Source organism: Gossypium raimondii, chromosome 7 (assembly GCF_025698545.1).
Source record: "Gossypium raimondii isolate GPD5lz chromosome 7, ASM2569854v1, whole genome shotgun sequence".
Lineage (NCBI taxonomy): Eukaryota > Viridiplantae > Streptophyta > Magnoliopsida > Malvales > Malvaceae > Gossypium > Gossypium raimondii.
The window spans coordinates 43,477,939-43,485,304 of record NC_068571.1 but is presented as its reverse complement, the minus strand read 5'-3'; the positions used below and the strand labels follow the sequence as shown (position 1 = coordinate 43,485,304).

General features: G+C 30.5%; 1 long non-coding RNA gene across 1 annotated transcript; it reads left to right on the top strand.

Moving 5' to 3' along the window:
- The first annotated feature begins 326 nt into the window (after window positions 1-326).
- LOC105789420 (uncharacterized) lies at window positions 327-1,575 on the top strand. Its single transcript, XR_001132284.2, has 2 exons — window positions 327-996; window positions 1,235-1,575. It is a non-coding gene; the product is annotated as an uncharacterized LOC105789420 (long non-coding RNA).
- The last annotated feature ends 5,791 nt before the right edge of the window (window positions 1,576-7,366 follow it).

Below are 7,366 nucleotides of genomic sequence, written 5' to 3'. Positions count from 1 at the left end.
ATTTTGGTGTAGTGATAGTCTGGGGACTGAAATGAATATGTGACAAAATTTAAAGTATAAATAAAAAACAAAAACAAAATATAAATGATCGAATTAAAATAAAATGGAAAAGTGTAGGGCCTCAAAGGGAAATTATCCCAATCCCACATCATTTCTTTGGTTCAACAGTGGGTCCAAGGATAGACTTGCAAAGAGATTAAAATAATAGGATAAAAATGAAATAAAATAAAAATGTGCAAGACAAATTTAAAAATAGGTAAAAAAGCAGAAGGGCCAAAATAGCAAATAGCCCGTCCCTTCAAAAACACTCCGATCATGGGAGGGGATCAGGTCGGACGTTTGGGTCAACCCCAAAATGAAGTCATTTTAGGCCTTTTGAGACCAAGCCAAAATGGCGTTGTCTCACAGGCCCTATTTAACTAAAAAAGAATCTAAAAAATCATTTTAACATCTTAAAAAATTCTTTTCCTTTTTCTTTTCTCTCAAACCCCCTTCTCCTCCGGCCACAAGGTCGGCGCACATCTGCTACGGCCATTGGTCATCAGCGTTGGTGACTACCGCCTCCGGCGGCTGAAAAATTCCTAAAAAATCCCTTTTGTGCCCCATTTTCACGTGGATTCCAGATCTGGGATTTAAATCCCCAAAAACCCAGTTGATGTTCAACTATCAGTCAAGAAACCCTTCGCCTCTCCTTTTGCAACAAGAGCCTCGACGGAACCCTAGGGGTTCCGAGGCTTCTCAAGTTAGCGGAAAGGGGAGTTCCACAACAACACTTTAATAGGTAAATCCAAAAAACTTGAATATTTTGTTGTGATTTTTTTTTATTTTTTTCATATTTTACGAAATTAAAAAAAAAAGAACTACCTTTGTTATTTTTTTATTTTATTTCGATTTCCCCTCTCTCCGTCGAGGTCGTCGACGAACCCCAATGGGTTCAGAGACCCTTTGAACAGGCAAAGAGCCATTGACAATAGTGGTGGAAGATGAAGTGACGAGGTTAGTTTTCTTTTTAAACCTTGTTTTTATTGTTTTGCTTTTCACCTAAAAAATAGAAGAAAAAATTAAATAAAAGATTAAAAAAAAACACCTTTGCAATTTTTTTTTTCTCTGTTGAATTTCTTCATTAAAAAAGGAGAGAAATTAGAAATGTTTCTGTGGCTTTTTATAGTCGAATTACAGCATATTCTCTTTTGTCTTTTTCCTTTTTCTGCTTTTATTTCTCTGTTTTCTACAGGTGATGGTGGCAAAGACGAGGCGGCAGTGTCAGGCCTCAGATGGCACCCTGCTGACATGGTAAGGGGAGCTGCGGCTGGAGACTTTTAGGGGGAGCTAGGGTTTCTGAAATTTTTTTAAGTTTGGGCTTGGGGGCTTAGGTAATTTGTGCTTTAGAGTTTTGTATTTGGGCTTTTTATTAAATGACTTTTATTTATTTATTTTTTTGTTTTTGTTTTGGTTTGGGTTTGGGCCGGATGAATTTTTCCTACTACAGCATCCTTTTCAATTTTTAAATTTTTATTGAAATTTTTATTTTGTTCAAAATGATAGTTATTAAATTCATTTGATTAAATTCTCATATTAGTCTTCTCCCATGTGTAAAGTTGTAAATTTAGTCCATATTTTTCAATTGAATAGTTCTGGGTCTCTATCTTTTTAAATTACAAAATTTCAATATTAATACAAAAGATAATCGCCAAATCAATTAACTGACATTTTACGAGTAATATATGGAAATAATAAGTTAACATGACATTACACATATGATAATGTATTTGTCACATAAGATTTTGAAAATAGTATAACTTAAGGAATTTAGTAACTACCGTTTGACAAAGATTGAAGTTTTAAAATTCATAAAGTATAGGACTGAAAATAATCATATGGATTAAATCCATAATTTATTAAAAGCAGATTTTTGTATTAGTACTCATGTAAAATCAAAAATTTTAAAGGGTCAAGGCTAATTTTTTTTCATTAAGAATTTTAAATTAAATAACTATTTTTTTGGAGGAACAAAATAAAAAAGTATCTATTTTATTAAATGCCAAGGCCTCTTCTTGCCCGTGGCTTCGTCACTGGAGGCATTCATATGCAAAATGGGAGAGTTCACTACTTCTACACATGCTTTCGTATGGAAAATTGTAACCCCTTCGGCACTAATTGGAACCTAAAGCATTTTGGTGCACACATATAATAAGCTATAAATATTTTTCATTTAACAAATAATTACATATATACAAGAGAAATAAAAAAAGTTTATTTAAGAAATAAGTATTAGTTAAGCGTTTTGAAAGGACGATATGATATGATGTTTTATAGCATAGCACTTCGATTCATCTTGAGCCCTTATATGTGTATATGCTTAGTATTAAAGTTGGATGCACTATACGTGTAAATATGTGAGGAGTGCAATTGGAATCCCGAATATTTGAGTCTTATTTTATTAAGGTTATTAAAATTACGAATTTGTATAATAATAAATTAATTTAATAAGTATGTTTTGAGCAATGAAATTGAATAATTAATAGCTTAACTTGCATGATCAATAAATGAGTATTAGATAATAAATTATAACTATAACTATACTGTGAATTGAATGAATGAAATATTGAGATGAATTTTGTTTAAGAATCTTGACTCTTTTAAGATACATAATATAAATATTGAACTGAACCTTTAATTATGTACATGTTATAAGTTGGAAGTATATGATCTTTGTGAGAGCCCAATTTCGCCAGGTCCCAAACCAGACAAAAACCAAACATAAAAATAAATAAAAATTCCAAAAGTATTAACAGTTCAGTCTAATTACAATACCAGCCCAAATTGAAGGCCCAAAATTATAAGCCCAAATCGCCCAAAAGCCTAAAAAATTTTAGAAACAGAAACCCTAAATCCCTAGCTTGTCGCTGCCACTCCTCCCACGTCAGCGCCGCACCTGCCACCACCAACTGCTCTGCCATCGTCGCCGACCACCCCTACAAGAAAAAGAAAAAACACGCAATAGCAAGTACAAAACAGTAAAGAAATAGATAAAAAATAATAGTGTAATCGACTATAAAAGCCTAAAAAACAATTGTAATGGGGGTTCTTCTTCTCTTTTTTATTTTTTGAAAAACTGAGAAATGTACACACACAAAAATCGCCAAAATAGAAAATAAAAAAAAACCTCAAAGGTGATCCTTGTTTTTTATTTTTCCTCTTTTAAATTTGTTATATATATATATATATATATATAAAATAAAATAAAGAAAAAATAAAAAGAAAACTCACCGGTAGTTGTTTTCTGCCGTCGGAGCCAAAGGGTTCTTTGCCTTTTTTGGTGATTTTTTGGTTAGTTTCTAAAAAAACCGACCCTAGATTCGGGCCTAGGGAGCCGAAATGGTCAAAACAGAGGTTTCTTTTTTTTTCTCGGCCACTGTGGACGACAGAGCCATTGTCGGTGATCAGTGGCCCCCGCGGCAGTCGATGACGACTCCGATGGCCAGACCCAGCCCCTTTTCAGAGAAAAGCAAAAAGGAAAACAAGTTTTTTTTTTAAACTGTTTCAAATGATTTTTTTTACTTAAATAAGGTACCAAAACGACACCATTTCAAGGGTTTCTGAAATGCCCCAAAACGACGCTATTTTGGGGCCGACCCGCCAACCCGATCTGACCCTAGCAAGGATCCGCTTTTTTTAATGGGTGGTCTAATTGCACCTTTAGTCCTTCCGCTTTTTAATTATTTTTTCATCTAGTCCTTTTTTGTTTTTTTTAATTTTTACCCTATGATTTTGATTTTATTTCAATTCGATCCCTTATGGAACGACGCATTTTGGGACAGGGAATAATTTCCCAGTTAGTCCCTCCTCCTTTACGCGCATTTAATTTTAGTCCTTATTCGATTTTATTATTTAATTTATTATGATTTATACCTTTAATTCTGTTTAAATTTCAATTCAGTCCTTCATTCAATTAATTTCAATTTTATATTTTATTTATTTATTTATTATTCTTTTACTTTTTAAATACCTAAATTTAATATGATTTGCATTTGTTTTATCTATTTATTTATTATTCTTTTATTTTTAAATACCTCAATTTTATATTTGTTTTATTTATTTATTATTCTTTTACTTCTTAAAACTTAAATTTATATTATGTATCTGTTTTATCTATTTATTTATTATTCTTTTACCTTTAAAATATTTAAATTAGATATTACTTATACTTCCTTTTAACTAAGCACTTTTCATTTTCATTTTTTTTATTTTAAGTTACTTTATTTATTTTGTTGTTAATGTCATGATTTAATAATCTTATTATTGTTATATTTATATTATTATGATTATAGCATTTATCCATGTATATATTATGCCCGAATAAGTAAAATGCATATCGTTTTAAGCGTTACGTTCGTTTTTCGCACAATGCATAAAAAAGGAAAATTTTTAAATCGAGGCAAATGTTCATTATTTTGGAATTAGAAAAGTTGTGTTCCTAACTTACGTAATATGACTTCCTTCTAAAACCGAGATAATCAAATATCTATTTTAAAATAAATATAAAAAATAAGATTTTAGCGTTTGTTCTCGTTTATGAGAATTTAAGGTATTGTGTCCTAACTTACGGGACATGATCCTTTCTTCTCGATTAACTTGAAATAATCCCCTTTTTCGTGAAAATTAATTTAGTTAAGTGATGTCTTAATAAAGGATCGTATTTTAAAATCTCTTCAAATTTTCAATTTTCGACACTAAAGACATCAAATAATCAATTAGGTACCAATTTTGGGCGTAACGAGGGTGCTAATCCTTCCCCATGCGTAATCGACTCCCGAACCTATTTTCTGAATTTTTATAGATTGAAAATCATTGTTTTGATAAATCAAACATCTTATTAAAACGATCAAATTACGAGGTGACTTAATCACACCTCTTAAAAGTGATTGGTGATGACTCTCATTTTCATTTGTTTTAAAACCAAAAGTCGACTTCAAAAAATGGTTTCGACAACTTATATACATAAATGATTAACCTCACACTTTGGTAATGATAAGTTTAATAAATTCCTTGCATACTTATTAACCATCAACGACAACAATAGCCATTTGGATGACGTCAAAGTTGTGTTGAAATATGATAGAGATGTATTTGTTTGAATTTTGGATTATCCGAAGTTGGTTTTACATATATCTAAATACCTAGAAAATGATTTAATATGATTTTAAAATATGCTCAATATTTTAAAAATGTTGGAAATAATTTTAATAAGATTTATTTAAGTGGTTAAATGATGATTCCGTAAAAAAAATATTATAATAGTAAAGAGTTTGTTAGAGTGATATTACCTATTTGTACTAAACATCAGATCGATCAAGTGTTACAACACTAGTTGTACCCAAATAATTGATTCTCTGAAAATTTGGACACTGATTAATTGTAATGCCTTCGGCACTAGTTAGACCCTAAAGCATTTTGGTGCATATACATAATAAACTGTAAAATATTTTTCATTTAAGAAATATTTTGTTTTGGAAAACTTTTAAGAAATAGTTATATATATATATATAGGGAAACAGAGACCCGCTTATTTTCTACTTAAATAAAATATGGATATCTACTTAATGCAATATAAATACATATATTCAATGTGCAATCATGAATGGGAGGTTATAACATCACCATGAAAGAGTATAAATTGAAATTATTCAATACACATATTCTATTTTAGATTAATGTAATTTAAATTGGACTAAATTGATCGATGGAATCAGCAATCATTTGATCAACTAATTGTAAAACTTGGATAGCATTCAAGTTGCATACATTTATTTGTTCTCGTCCATTCTTGCCTTAGGACCCGCAGCTAAAGTGATAAAAAAAAAAGTTCAAATATGCCTTGTATATTTGTAGTTTTATTTTTAGGAATTCAAGTATTGTCTTTTTTATTTATTAAATTTAAGTTTATTATAGTATATTTTAATTATATAACTACCAAGTAATTATATTTTTTTTTAAATTTAAAAATATTATACTAATAAATTTAATAATAATAATAATAATAATTAAACTTGAATTTTAAAATTTCAGAAGGAAAGATATTAATGGGGATGGTTCTTTTACTCGGTCACAAGGCATCAGCGTTTTTCAGCCACAACCAGCAACAATAGCAGCAGCTTGGTTTCCCAGTGCAGTGCCTCTACCGTGGAGGAATGCCTGGTGGGCGTCGACCATTCAGATCATGTGTTTTTGGCTGAGCCAGAGCCAAGCCTGCGGTACGTCCCATCTCTTAGAGTCACAGATACTTCCAAGAACAAAAAGAATACTCCAAACGCTATATGTGACGAAACTAATAAAAGGTCTCTGTATAAAAGTTGCATCGGAGGTTACATCAACCACTCGCAAAACCAGTTTGCTTAACCTTTTAAAACTCTTTTCGATTCAAGCAAAGTTAATTTTTACGATAACCCGTTTTGCTCATCCTTCAAAAAAATCTCGCTGATGTTAGCCTACAATTTCAAAAACATTAGTTATTTGCAATCAAGTTGATTTTAAAATCTCTTCCAGAAAAACTATTTCTGTGTTTTGATTTGCAGTGGAAAAATTAACAATTTATTTATGTTTTGGAAATAGACATCCAATATTAAATTAACTGAAAAGCATTTAGCTTAACTAAATCATCATAGCGAATCCCAATAAAAGATTGAAATCAATATGATCGTTTCAAAAATTATAAAAGCCCAAAATCAGTTCATCATTTAAAAATGTTGGGGATAGAATTGATTAAGCAACGAATAAGTAAAAATAGCAAAAAAAAAAAAAGAAGAAGAAGCGAAATTGAAGACACAAATTTAATGTAAAAAAACCCCCTCCAAAGAATATAAAAAATCACGGGTAAAGATAATTTTACTATAATGACAGAAGAACGAAGAATACAAAAGATGGAAATAAAAACTAAACCCATAAACAAAGAACCCTCAAAACGTAAATACAAAATTCTCTAAATGTGTTACGAGTTCTAATTTCTAATAGGTGTATTTTCTAAGGTTGTAAAAGAGCCTATTTATAGGCTAAATTCATAAGTCAAATAATAAAAAAATAATCTAGACTAATCAAAGTTTGATTGAAACAAATAAATAAAGTTTAATTAGAATATTATTTCTCAAATTTGACTGAAATAGGAGTTATACTCAACAAATCTTCACATTGACTCATATTTCCACAATGCCATCTTTGCCAAAGCCTGCCATGGGCCTATCTTGAACTATGTAAGGAATTAACCGAGTTGAATTTGTGCTTAGAAATTGGAAGACTTCTAGCCTTCGACTTGTACACTACTAAATCAAAACTAACCCGGGTCTGATTTTCACGAACAAAGTGTCCTAAC